General features: G+C 34.6%; 1 protein-coding gene across 9 annotated transcripts in view; it reads left to right on the top strand.

Annotated features, from left to right (window-relative positions):
* The first annotated feature begins 5,172 nt into the window (after nt 1-5,172).
* The window catches only part of LOC129719020 (frequenin-1), a 354,341-nt gene continuing 346,544 nt past the window's right edge, over nt 5,173-12,969 (top strand). Inside the window, exons 1-2 of one of the 9 annotated variants that reach the window (XM_055670334.1) lie at nt 5,173-5,355; nt 6,259-6,542. The gene's annotated coding sequence lies outside the window, so the exon portion shown is untranslated. Of the gene's footprint in view, nt 6,543-12,969 lie in introns of all 9 variants that reach the window. The other 8 variants (XM_055670328.1, XM_055670333.1, XM_055670331.1 and 5 more) reach the window with 8 other exon arrangements.

Below are 12,969 nucleotides of genomic sequence, written 5' to 3'. Positions count from 1 at the left end.
AAAAGCAGAATATTTAACAGATGAAAGATGAAAAAAATCTGGTTGTCAAAGAGAGAAAAGTCAAAATTCCAGAAATCAAATAGATAAACCGCTAAAAAAATACAAAAAGTTGAACAGTCTTCAACTTAAATTTTTAAAAGTTAGTAACCAAAAATATCAAAAAATGCAGAAATACTTATGTCATTAGCTTTAGCATATGTGAAGCCGAATAATAACCACATAAAACAAAATATGATAGATTTAAAGAGCTGAAAAATAAGTTAAAAAGTTAAGATGCAACAAAATTGAGATTTGGAAAACCAACAATAAAATTCAAAGAGAACAAAAAATAAAATAAAAACTATAAATTCAAAAATGTTAAAAGTTTCATAACCAAATGTCGACATGGCAAGAATTGTAAGAAGTCAAGCAACTAAAAAGCCCAAAAACTAAAAGTGAAATGACAAAGTGTTACGAGAACTGAAGATATAATAAAAAAAACGGAACATCGAAAGGCAAAAATTAAAAATGTCAAGGATGCTGTTGAGAAATGATATTGAAAAATCGAAAATTTTGAATGGCAAAAAGTTAGTACACAAAGTCATAGTATTAAATATTCGTAAAGCTAAAAAGTCAAAATGACAGACAATCAAACGAAAAACGAGAAATCAAAATATCGCAAGTAACAATGTTAAAATGTTGTAAAGTCGAACTAAGAGTCTCAAAATTAAAACTCCGATTGTCAAAACGACAAAATGCACAAATTTCTGAAACCTTAAAAATCAGAAAGATCAAAATTTCGAAAGTTAAAACTAAAATATAACAAAACTTATTGTTAAAAAAAATCAACAATGATATATAGAAAAGTTCTTAACAATAGAAATAGAAACTGAATGCCGATATAGCGAAGAGTCAACAATGCAAAAAGTTCAAAAAATGAAGAAGATAATCAATCAAAAAGCAAGAAGTCTAAACATCAAAATCTAAATTTTAGGGAAATAAGAAAGTAATACGATAAGAGAAAGCAGAGAAGATGAAAAGCTATAAGGCCTAAGGTAAAATGTAAAAAATTCAGGAACGAGGTAAAACATCAAAAAGTTAGAGTCAGGAAATTAAAAAGTCAAGAAATTTGAAAATGGAAAGATCTTAGGTCATAAACTTCTAGAGCGAAAAAATCAAAAAGTCAAATACAGCTCAAACGTTATAGAAATGAAAAGTCGAATTATCAAAAGGTCAAAAAATGACGAATCAAAGAGAAAAAAGAAGTCAAAAAATAATAGCCATATGGAGTAATAATTCAAAAAGTTCTATAGTTTACAAGTCTTAACTTATTGTTAAAAAAAATTATTCATTAATGATATTTAGTAAAGTTCTCAATAATAGAAATAGAAACTGAATGCCGATATAAGGAAGAGTTAGCAATGCAAAAAGTTCAAAAAATGAAGAAGATAATCAATCAAAAAGCAAAAAGTCTTAACATCAAATTCAAAACTTCAGGGAAATGAGAAAGTACTACCAAATATCTAAAGACCAAAAAAAAAGAAGAAAAGCGATAAGGTAAAAGAGTGATGAGATTGAAGACAAAAAATCAAAAGAACCAAAGTCAAATTACAGAGCAAATGAGCAACAAATCGAAATTTTAGGAAGTCATGAGAACTCCAAAAATAAAAACCAAAGGGGATAATTGAAAGGCACAAAGACATGAAGACTAAAATTGAAAGCTTAAGGAGGCAGAAGTTGAAAAATTAAGAAACAATGCAGCAAAACGGTAAAAAGGGAAGATTGTTGAAACGTAAAGAGATAATAAAATAAAATTGAAAAAAAAATAGAGAAAAATGTAAAAATATCACAACCAAAAAGTTTGAAAGTCGAAACGTTGAGTTGTCAAAGGTTAAATGAGTCAAAAAGTGTGGAAAACTATGAAATAAGATTTATAATATCAGTAGATAAAAAAACTAATAAAACAAATTGTTCAATTTTTAAAAAGTCAAAACTTCAAACAGCCAAATAGTCATAAATTCGAAGAGTCAAACAGTTAAAAATCAAGAGAAAACTGAGTCGGAAAAACAAACGAACAAAATTTCAAGCATTACAAAATTCGAAATACCCAACAGAACCGTCGAAAATATAATACTCAAAATTAGGTTAAATAGGAGAAAATGTACTGTAGACAAAGAGATAAAAAAATAATATGAGTGTAAGTTGAAAGGAAAATATGTAAAAATACAAAACGGAAGAAAAGTTGAAAAAAAAAAATAATGGCAAGGTAAAAAGACAAAAAGAAAGAGTATAAAAAGGTAAATGGGAAAGTGTTAAGAGGGTAAAACGGTACAACGGTAAAGTGGTAAAACGTTAAAGAGGCAAAAAGGTAAAAAGGTAAAAAGGTAAAAAGGTAAAAAGGTGAAAAGGTAAAAAGGTAAAAAGGTAAAAAGGTAAAAAGGTAAAAAGGTAAAAAGGTAAAGAGGTAAAATGGTAAAAAGGTAAAAAGGTAAAAAGGTAAAAAGGTAAAAAGGTAAAAAGGGAAAAAGGTAAAAAGGTAAAAAGGTTAAAAGGTTAAAAGGTAAAAAGGTAAAAAGGTAAAAAGGTAAAAAGGTAAAAAGGTAAAAAGGTAAAAAGGTAAAAAGGTAAAAAGAGAAAAAGGTAAAAAGGTAAAAAGGTAAAAAGGTAAAAATGTAAAAAGGTAAAAAGGTAAAAAGGTAAAAAGGTAAACAGGGAAAAAAGTAAAAAGGTAAAAAGGTAAACAGGGAAAAAAGTAAAAAGGTAAAAAGGTAAAAAGGTAAAAAGGTAAAAAGGTAAAAAGGTAAAAAGGTAAAAAGGTAAAAAGGTAAAAAGGTAAAAAGGTAAAAAGGTAAAAAGGTAAAAAGGTAAAAATGTAAAAAGGTAAAAAGGGAAAAAGGTAAAAAGGTAAAAAGGTAAAAAGGTAAAAAGGTAAAAAGGTAAAAAGGTAAAAAGGTAAAAAGGTAAAAAGGTTAAGAGGTAAAAAGGTAAAAAGGTTAAAAGGTGAAAAGGTAAAAAGGTAAAAAGGTAAAATGGTAAAAAGGTAAAAAAGGTAAAAAGGTAAAAAGGTAAAAAGGTAAAAAGGTAAAAAGGTAAAAAGGTAAAAAAGGTAAAAAGGTAAAAAGGTAAAAAGGTAGAGAGGTAAGAAGGTAAAAAGGTAAAAAGGTAAAAAGATAAAAAGGTAAAAAGGTAAAAAGGTAAAAAGGTAAAAAAGGTAAAAAAGGTAAAAAGGTAAAGAGGTAAAAAGGTAAAAAGGTAAAAAGGTAAAAAGGTAAAAAGGTAAAAAGGTAAAAAGGTAAAAAGGTGAAAAGGTAAAAAGGTAAAAAGGTAAAAAGGTAAAAGGTAAAAAGGTAAAAAGGTAAAAATGTAAAAAGGTAAAAAGGTAAAAAGGTAAAAAGGTAAAAAGGTAAAAAGGTTAAGAGGTAAAAAGGTAAAAAGGTTAAAAGGTTAAAAGGTGAAAAGGTAAAAAGGTAAAAAGGTAAAAAGGTAAAATGGTAAAAAGGTAAAAAAGGTAAAAAGGTAAAAAGGTAAAAAGGTAAAAAGGTAAAAAGGTAAACAGGTAAAAAGGTAAAAAGGTAAAAAGGTAAAAAGGTAAAAAGGTAAAAAGGTAAAAAGGTAGAGAGGTAAGAAGGTAAAAAGGTAAAATGGTAAAAAGGTAAAAAAGGTAAAAAGGTAAAAAGGTAAAAAGGTAAAAAGGTAAAAAGGTAAACAGGTAAAAAGGTAAAAAGGTAAAAAGGTAAAAAGGTAAAAAGGTAGAGAGGTAAGAAGGTAAAAAGGTAAAAAGGTAAAAAGGTAAAAAGGTAAAAAGGTAAAAAAGTAAAAAGGTAAAAAAGGTAAAAAAGGTAAAAAGGTAAAGAGGTAAAAAGGTAAAAAGGTAAAAAGGTAAAAAGGTAAAAAGGTAAAAAGGTAAAAAGGTAAATAGGTAAAAAGGTAAAAAGGTAAAAAGGTAAAAAGGTAAAAAGGTAAAAAGGTAAACAGGTAAAAAGGTAAAAAGGTAAAAAGGTAAAAAGGTAAAAAGGTAAAAAGGTAAAAAGGTAAAAAGGTAAAAAGGTAAAAAGGTAAAAAGGTAAAAAGGTAAAAATGTAAAAATGTAAAAATGTAAAAATGTAAAAATGTAAAAATCTAAAAATGTAAAAATGTAAAAATGTAAAAATGTAAAAAGTAAAAAAAAGTTAAAAGTTAAAAAAATAGAAAAGTATAAATAGGAAAAACATAGATGAAGAAAAAAATAGGAAAAATGTAAAAGAGATAAAAATGTAAAAATGTAAATAGTAAAAAAAGTAATAAGTTAAAAAAATAGAAAAGTATAAATAGGAAAAACATAGATGAAGAAAAAATTAGGAAAAATGTAAAAAAAGGTAATAAAGGTAGAAAAGGTAAAAAAGTAAAAAGGAAAAAAGTAAAAAGGTTAAGAGGTAAAAAGGTAAAGAGGTGAAAAGGTGAAGAAATAAAAGATAGAAGATAAAAATGTAGAAAGGTAAAAAGTGAAAAGGTAAATAGGTAAAAAGATAAAAATGATAAGAAGGTAAAAAGCTTAAGAGATAAAATAATAAAAATAGATGAAAAGGTGAAAAGGTGAAAATAAGAGTAATAAAGTGCTGCGAAAAAACACATCGAATTTTAATGATTTTTTTTCACGTTAAAATTTCTGGCCTAATAAAGCAACAGTGAATTTATTTTTAGTTGTAGAATGTATCGTTAAATTAAATATGCGACATCCGTCCGATATTTTGTTTATTATATAAATAAGCAATGGATTTTGTAACTATACTGCATTCATTCCTGATCGAAAAACAAAATGAAAAGAGGTTGAAAAAGTAGCAGATAAATAAAAATTCGCGTTCAATATTATTACAACTAAATCTTTCCTAAGCCTCGAACTATATTATCGTCATCGACATCTTCGACATCGTCAAACGGTCACTCACATTGCGTAAGCGCGCTCGTCCCGAAATGCACGTGCAAAAGCTTGCCATTTTCCCGGAATACCATGTGCGTGCACCGTAACAAGTCAGCAGACTGCCAACCCTCCGGAGCTCCAGAGCACAGTCGGGCTGCGGATCCAGCGCGCAAGCTCACACTTTTCGCACATTCCACGTGACTGACGGAAGCTTTCAATCGAAGAGGGGTAAAAAGTAACTCACCACTAGAGTAGCTCAGCAACCTCGATCGGATTCGGTAGGCTCCAAATGTTGGCCCGTTCAGTTTGATACAGACTGTCGGATCGGTTACACAACACTCCGGTTGCGAGTAACGCGACAGTAGCGCGGTTGTAACACACTGTGGTCTCCCCTTGTCCGTCTGTCCTACTGAACTGGTGTATTGGTGCGGTACGTGTACCGTTCGCGCGCGCATTTGGACCTCCGTCCTGGAACTCTGGTGCGACGTTGTCTGTTTCCGACGGCTTCCTTTCCAAGTAGTCTGATCCTGAGCATCCTTGTCAGTTTCCTTCGGGCCCGTCTACTTCAGTTCTGTGTTTTCAGTAGAACATAAAAAAGGAGACAAAATAGTGATATTGTGCCACAGCCCTTCTTGAGTGGAGGACTCAATTCCTAATTCTAGGTCCAGCCGAGAAGTGAACCGTTTGGGTTTGTGTGTTTTTTTTTTTCACAGCTTTAGTGAATTATTAATCCGAGAAAAATCGAAGCCATCCTCAAGCGGGTGAATAAAGTGCACAAAAATAGACCAGCGAGTTTGTGCGTTCGTGTGTGAGTGGTTTTATTTTCGTGTGCAAGTAGCAGACATAACAACAAGTCTCCGTGGTTCAGCGGCGGTTTGTGCCAACAACAATAGAGAAAGGGTGAGAGCAGAGGGCGTTAGACAATCCGTCAATCAATTTGAAGGGGCCTGCGTTGGCAGCAGCGGAGGAGGATCACATTCTTGGAAAAGTGTTTGTCACTCTCCCTCGCTGTCTCACTTGAGTCCTTTGGTCGGTGTAGTGTTGCATGTAGCGCAAATAATTCATCCAAGGCGCGCGAGTGTTTAAGTGTGTGTGTGTGTGTGTGCGTGTGTCTTTCTACTGTAACCGGAGCAGACGGCGGTGACATCCGAAAGGAGTAGTAAAGATCTTTTGGTTTGATGGGAATTTTGCCTGCCACATAGGCACAAGCTAGGAACCGAAGGGTGGAAAGTGGCGCAGCCGGGTGTGTAATCAATTCCATCCATCCATCCATTCTGATTGGAGCCGTTCGAAAGTGCGTTAGGCAATAGCACCGAACAGTGGAGCGCCGGAAGCGATCCGCGCTGTGACATAAAAGGTAGAGGTTTTTTTTTGTCTTCAAGTTCTCCGCAAAAGAAGCGAACGAAAAGGTGGTGAAAAGTCTGAAATAGTGTTATATAACTGGAACAAGACACCTAGCGGAACCGGAGCCAACCGAAGAGCAAACAGGGAAAATTCCGTACAGGTGTGCCACTTCAGTGCTGTGAGTGTGAAATAATATGCACGACGGAGGATTCTTCACGCTGCCGGAAGTGGACTAAATTTAGTACGCGACGCAGCTGTGGTGCTCGAGGACTGACATATGAGTTGTCAAGTGTCGAACGGGGAGCAGGAGTGCAAGTTGAAGGTTAGTTGGTGCGAGAGGGAGGAAGGGGAAGAAAGTTGTTCTGCTATAAATAAGCTGCTTTCTGATGATTTTAATTTGATTCCTCTGTGATGTGTATTTTATCTTGACGTTTTTTTTTCTTCACTACTGTTATTTAATTTTAAATGACACTTCATGAGAAGGTACCAGGAATACTTTACAATTCAATTTTTAAAGAGCTTACTGGGAGGAATTTGGTGTTGTTCAGAAAACTTCAAAGTGTTTTTTATGTACTACAATATGAGAATTCCATACTACGTTATTTTCAGAAGTAGTAACCTTGAGTAAGGTAATTCTGTTTTTACTTATCACTACCTGGCTTAAATCACAAATTCGCTTCGTTATATGTAGTTGATGACCTTATTCAAAAGAGTGTGTTTGCTCGGTAACACTAGTCAAAACAGGTTTCGTTCTAGAGCTCAAGCTAAAATAAAATAAGTGATTATAGCTTTTCAACGGTTCCTGTGAATTTTGGAGCCGTAGCCGCCTCAGAGTAGTTACTCGCCAGGTTCGTCATTTCTCCTTTTACTTAGCAAGAAAACGAAGAAATGATGAACCCGGTTAATTATTACTCCTCGGTCTTAAAAAAAAGGTTAGGGGCACCAAAATTCACAGGAACCGTTTAAGATCTATAATCTTTAATTTTTTCCAGTTTGAGCTCTAGGGCTCAACCCTTTTCACATGTTAGTCTATTAAATTTTGAAGGAGTTCTATCAGTACTATAGATGAGTTGCCGCAAAATGCGCTTGATCTTAAATTATTACTGGGAATCTATTTATTCAATCAAATTTAGATTTAAAATTAAGCAGTTTCTCCAAGTATTTGAAACCGGTGATTCTTTTTTAATCCAACGTTTCAGTCGATGTTGCAGCATTTTTGGAAAGAATTCTGAAACACTAGTTAGTCTATAGGACTAAATTGTTTAATAGATTTATGGTCAATCTTTTGCAAAAAAATATGATATCGTTTACAATTAGGTTCATGAGCTTTCGAGTATTACACAGTTCCTTTCAAAGAATAAATTTTCGGTAAACAGCAGTCCAAAACGAAAACGGAAATCTGAAACGAACGTCTTCGATTCTGATGCTACTTTACATATGTTTTCGATCAGAGGATACATGGGTTTTCCACCAGGACTTGAGACTATTTGAACATTACATTTACTATGAACGTAAACGACTTAGAATTCTATGGAAAATCTCAAATTTACAAGCTTTGATTTCTAGGTGAAATGTTGGCTAAAAACGAGTTGTAGAAAATTGATTTTTGGATTTAAAAAGTAGGAGGGTTGTATCCAAGACATGACCGCGAAGTTGACGTACGACCACATGTGCCAAAAATGAGCGATCATATTTTTAAAAATGAAAAGAGATCCGCTCATTTTTGGTATGGTTCAGTTTTGGCAACGGAAAATTTTTTGGCGTGTTGGCAAAATCGAACAAGAGTCTGTATTTTGATCATTTATTTGCAGCACTCTATTTTAGAAGTACTCTCTTTAACACAGATGAATACCTTTTATCCTAATACAGTCGATTTTCTTCAAAACACGAAAAAGCAACCTTTTATGAAGATTTTAATTAAGTAAGATTCAGTAGAAAGTAAACTATCTTGTATATTTAATTGTCTTGTGAAACATGGCTCACTCACCGGTTCAAAGAAACAACTTGTTAGCTTTACCTGTTTATACCTCACAACTACCCAGCAAAGATGTCACATGAAATATTTTCCTGCATTTACAAGTTCGCGGGAAAAGTAACGGTAAAAAATTACAGTTTCTAGTCGAAAATGTATATTACAGAAATTTTAAAACTGACATAGAATTTTTTGAACATGTTAACATATAATTTTGATCAATTCAAACATTTTATCAGTAAGCAAAACCAGAGAAAAGTTTCTTCAGTTTCAAGATATCAAAAAACCCCGAAAATTCTGTTGTCTTCAAAAATAAACCAAGCTAGAGTGATGAACAACATTAGCCTTATCAATTAATGTTTGCATAGTGTTGTTCAATTACAAGTTAGGTTATGAAAGGTAATATTTTCTTGCAGATGCTGATGCAAAAAAATGGTTTGAAAAATACAAATATAATTGTGGAAACCCTAATATCAATATGAAATGAATATGGTTTTCTCCCAGATGGTCTCGAGGTACGATGCTGGCATAACAAGCCAGTTGTCGAAGGTTCGAGTCTCGGGTCGAGAGAGACTGTTAGTGTCAGTAGGATCGTAGCGCTAGCCTCGCAATTGTCCTGTACACTGAACAATCGGCTGCGAAGTCTGTGTATAAATAAACAGAAGGTCAAGTTCCGAATTGGAATGTAGCACAAAGGCTTTTTTATGGTTTTTCTCTATGCCGCAACCGCGGAATGCAACTAAAATTATCATATATAGCATTTTGGTTTTCTATTGTCTTTTTAATACCCTATATTTAGTTATTTAAACAAATCTGAGAAAAACAGACTGTAGAGTTCCAAAACAAACAACGAATTTTATCTTACAATGCACCAATTTTATATACCCTGCTATCTGCCTCTACCGACACGTACAGATCTTTGCTGTCTCCGGTGACACAGCGTAATGTGCGACACCTTCTGATATTTGCTTCTGTACGAAACGAAAAGAGAAGTCTCCGAAAAAGCATCACCTTCAAGACATCAAAATAGTCTAGGTTCAGGGAAGCAAACATTTGTTGACCTATTGGGACGGGGAGATTCTGTCAATTTTTTTTTGCCGCTGATATAGAGGATAATGCAGCAGGCAGTTGGTGTCTACTCATGAAGTCTGTGCTAGGCGTGCTCGCATATGATTGGTATATTGATTGTAAAGATTCGACCTTGAAACTTTTATTCAATTTTCACTGTTATGCAATGAAGTGATTACGATAACTAAAATATCCATCGTTTTATCAATCAAACGACATATTGCCTATTATGATCCATCATGTGGTTACATCGGTATTACCGTTTGAAATCTTTCATTCCGACGTCACACTTAACTGTTTGGTTTCCGTAGAATGTATCCCGATACATAGATAATATATATACATTTTCATAACAAACTGCCGGTGGTTCCATTTGTCCCAATTTCATTTCTATACAATGGAGAGAGCTACGAACGCACAAGTCGGACGAGAAGAGTTCTTTCGTCTCGTTATTGGTATAGAAAGCCTTCACTCTACCACCAACGACAACGCACAGTGGGGAATCGCTGGCCATCAGCCAAAAAAAAAAGTTTTTCGTTCTCTGTTTCATAATACTCTTCCTTTATTGCTATAACATTCAAGTGTCTAAATCCAAAATTTGGGCGCAATATCATGAATTCTGAATTTTTTATGACTTTTCAAAGCTTGCCATACTGACGTTTTGCCTTTCTCCTAGAAAGGTATAGCAATCACTTGCAAAACCGAAAGTATAAAAGTGCTCCAAAGGGCCGAATGGCATATACCACTCGACTCAGCTCGACGAGCTGAGCAGTTTTCTGTATGTGTGTGTGTATGTGTGTGTGTGAGGGGAGCTGCGTAGCCGCAAGGTTACAGAGTCCGATTTGTCAAGCGGATGGTCGTGAGTTCGAATCTTAGTAGAATCAGGCCATTCGATGTCAAAAAGGACTTCAAGTATGAGTTTATTCTCAGGCTCTCCACCACTTACCCTTCTTTTATGCTGAATTCTATAATACCTTTGCGTGACTTCCTCTTAACAAAAAATAAGTCCCTCTTATCATTATAGAAGCACAGTAAGCGTGTAAAACGAGGGGAAGTACATTACACACAAGCACTGATCAAAAATAATCATAAGCATGCCACTTCTCAATAGCGTTATTGCCAAAAAATAGAAGTGCGGGATACAGCAGACACCCGGGCATATCTCACAATAGATCAACGATTCTGGTCGCAGTGAGGAAGTCCATACAGGAAAAAAAATGTGTGTGTGTGTATGTGTAGATTTTTATTCTCTATAAAACTATACAACCGATTTGAACAAAATTGGTTTCAGATTAACGAGCTACCTTTGCTTTTGAATTTTTTTAAGATTCAACATATGGTTCAAAAGTTATGAAAAAAAACGTGTTCTGAAGACTGTTTAATCACACTCATGTTTCTCAGAGATGGCTGGACCGATTTTCATAAAATCAGTGTCAATTGAAAGGTCTAGTTGCCCCATAAGACTCTACGGATTTGTTTTGCAATCGGACCATTACTTTCCCTATTATGTTTAAAAATGTGAAATCGAACCATTATGGACATATTTGTTACCCCTAAAAACATTCACATGGCTCCATTTACTCGGTTAGTTTCCGAGATATGCAGAAATTTGTGTTTCATTTGTATGGCACCCCTCCCTTCCCAAAGGGGGTGTGAAAACGTTATGGACATAAACAAACCTGCCGAATTTGGTTCCATTTAGTTGACTAGTTCTCGAGATGTGCAGAAATTTGTGTTTCATTTGTATAAAACCCCTCCTTCCTAGAAAAGGGAGGGGCGTCCAACTATTATGGACATATTTGTTACCTTTTAAAACATCCACATGCCAAATTCGGTTTCAATTGCTTGGTTCGTTCTTGAGTTGTGCAGAAATTTATGTTTCATTTGTATGGGACCCCTCCCTTTCAGAAGAGGCAGGGGTCTTAAACTATCATAGGAACCTTTATCGGCACCAAAAACCTCACATACAAGTTTTCACGTCGATCGGTTCGCTAGTTTTCGACAGACGACAGACAGACCGGAATACATTTTCATATGTATAGATTACAACATCAATATTTTAGAACCTAAAGAGTGAATATACATTCATTGGATTGAAGCGTTCATATAAATCCATTTGTATAAATCAAAGTTTGAATGAGAAAGGCTGGGTCTGACCGCTAGGTGGATTAATTTAGGAAAGTTCTTGGTACGTCACGAGCCACCAAGATTCTAGTTTGCTGATGTAAGTAAGTAAGTAATCACCGGTACGCGAACATTTGAAACTCGCCGCCTGCTACGCTGTATCTTGCTGTAGCTCTGCTTGCTGCTGGTCGATCCAGTTCCCCGTGAATCGCTTTTTTGCAATAGTGGTCGTATTGACAATGAAGACTAAATTTCTGCACGCTAGCTTTCATACGTGACTATTGAAAGTTAGTACAATAGTAAGCGTCACAAAATCACAATTTCCCGTATTTTGGTAGAGGCACAGCCACATTTCAAGTCGATTTCTGTAAGATTGAAGGAGATCCGTTGAAAATTGTTTAACCAGTTTTAAGCATTTGAAAGTTATGTGACGTTCTCGATGTTTTCGGTTTTCTAATTTGCAAACATATGTTGCCGTAATACGTAATCCTACGTCAAAAACACTGACAAATGAAGTGAGTATGCTTGCACAAATCATAATTTAGATTTTGTATTCTAGAGTTTTGAATTAGGATTGTAAATCTTTTATAACTATTGTTTTTTTGTTGTAATACTTGAAAATATACAACTTTAAGTTTTTGAAGAATCAAATCTCTTCATATTAATTTTACATGTGAATTTTCATGAAAATACAAAAGTGGCTAGACAGTCTTTACTTTTTTTCTTCCTCTAGAAAAAAGCAACGGATGGAGATTTGTGGATACATATGTATGTGGGTCTTCATTGAAGGCACACCACAAACCATGACCGCCCTCATCAGCGTTGCTGATGATGCCTGCGAGGCATCAGCATCGTTTCGACCAGCACGGAATGTCGCGCTCTGTTGAACTTATTTTGCCATTTCCTCATTTCGGTTGATAAATTTCTCTGAAAAATGTTCCGAGAAGAGAGGAAGCTAACGAAAATGGAATGATTCTGCCAAAACTAATGACACCGTAATAGTTTTAAGATGAGTGCATTATGCCATCTTCACTTTCTGTTTTCTGAAACCATTGACTGGAACAAATAGCAGACAAGACCGAGTGTGAGGATAGCAACAGAACAGCCTACGATTACAGCGCCATTTAGAGTAAAATGATTGTTGTTTCGCTATCTCTACCCATCCCACCTACCCTACTGTAAATCGTAATCTGTTTTTTCGGCGATGAGGTTGGCTGATATTGCTGCTCGAGAAATGCCAGATGACAACAGGCTGTGTGACTTTTGGCAGAACGGCTTCAGTTCCTTTCGATTGACGTTGCAGCCACAGGCGAGAGAAGGGTTACGTAATTTTAAACAGAATGCCAAGCGACCTTGGTTGGCGACCTACCCAGAGTGGAGTTAATAACTTGTGCAGTTTCTTCTATCTGGATGCTGGCAAACGCATTACTGGTGTTGAAATTCATTCACTTTAAGTCAAAAGAAAGAACACGAAAATGCTCTTTCTGAAATTGTGCCTCGAGGCTGTGCTTTCTATATAATTGCCCAAAAAAGCTCAGGGAAGTTTTCACTTGGGATGAGGTGGAACTAAAATTGTTAGGTAGAG

This window comes from Wyeomyia smithii, chromosome 1 (assembly GCF_029784165.1).
Source record: "Wyeomyia smithii strain HCP4-BCI-WySm-NY-G18 chromosome 1, ASM2978416v1, whole genome shotgun sequence".
NCBI classification, from domain to species: Eukaryota; Metazoa; Arthropoda; class Insecta; order Diptera; family Culicidae; genus Wyeomyia; species Wyeomyia smithii.
Note: the sequence above shows the minus strand (reverse complement) of the source record. Positions and strands in the feature narration are given on the sequence as shown.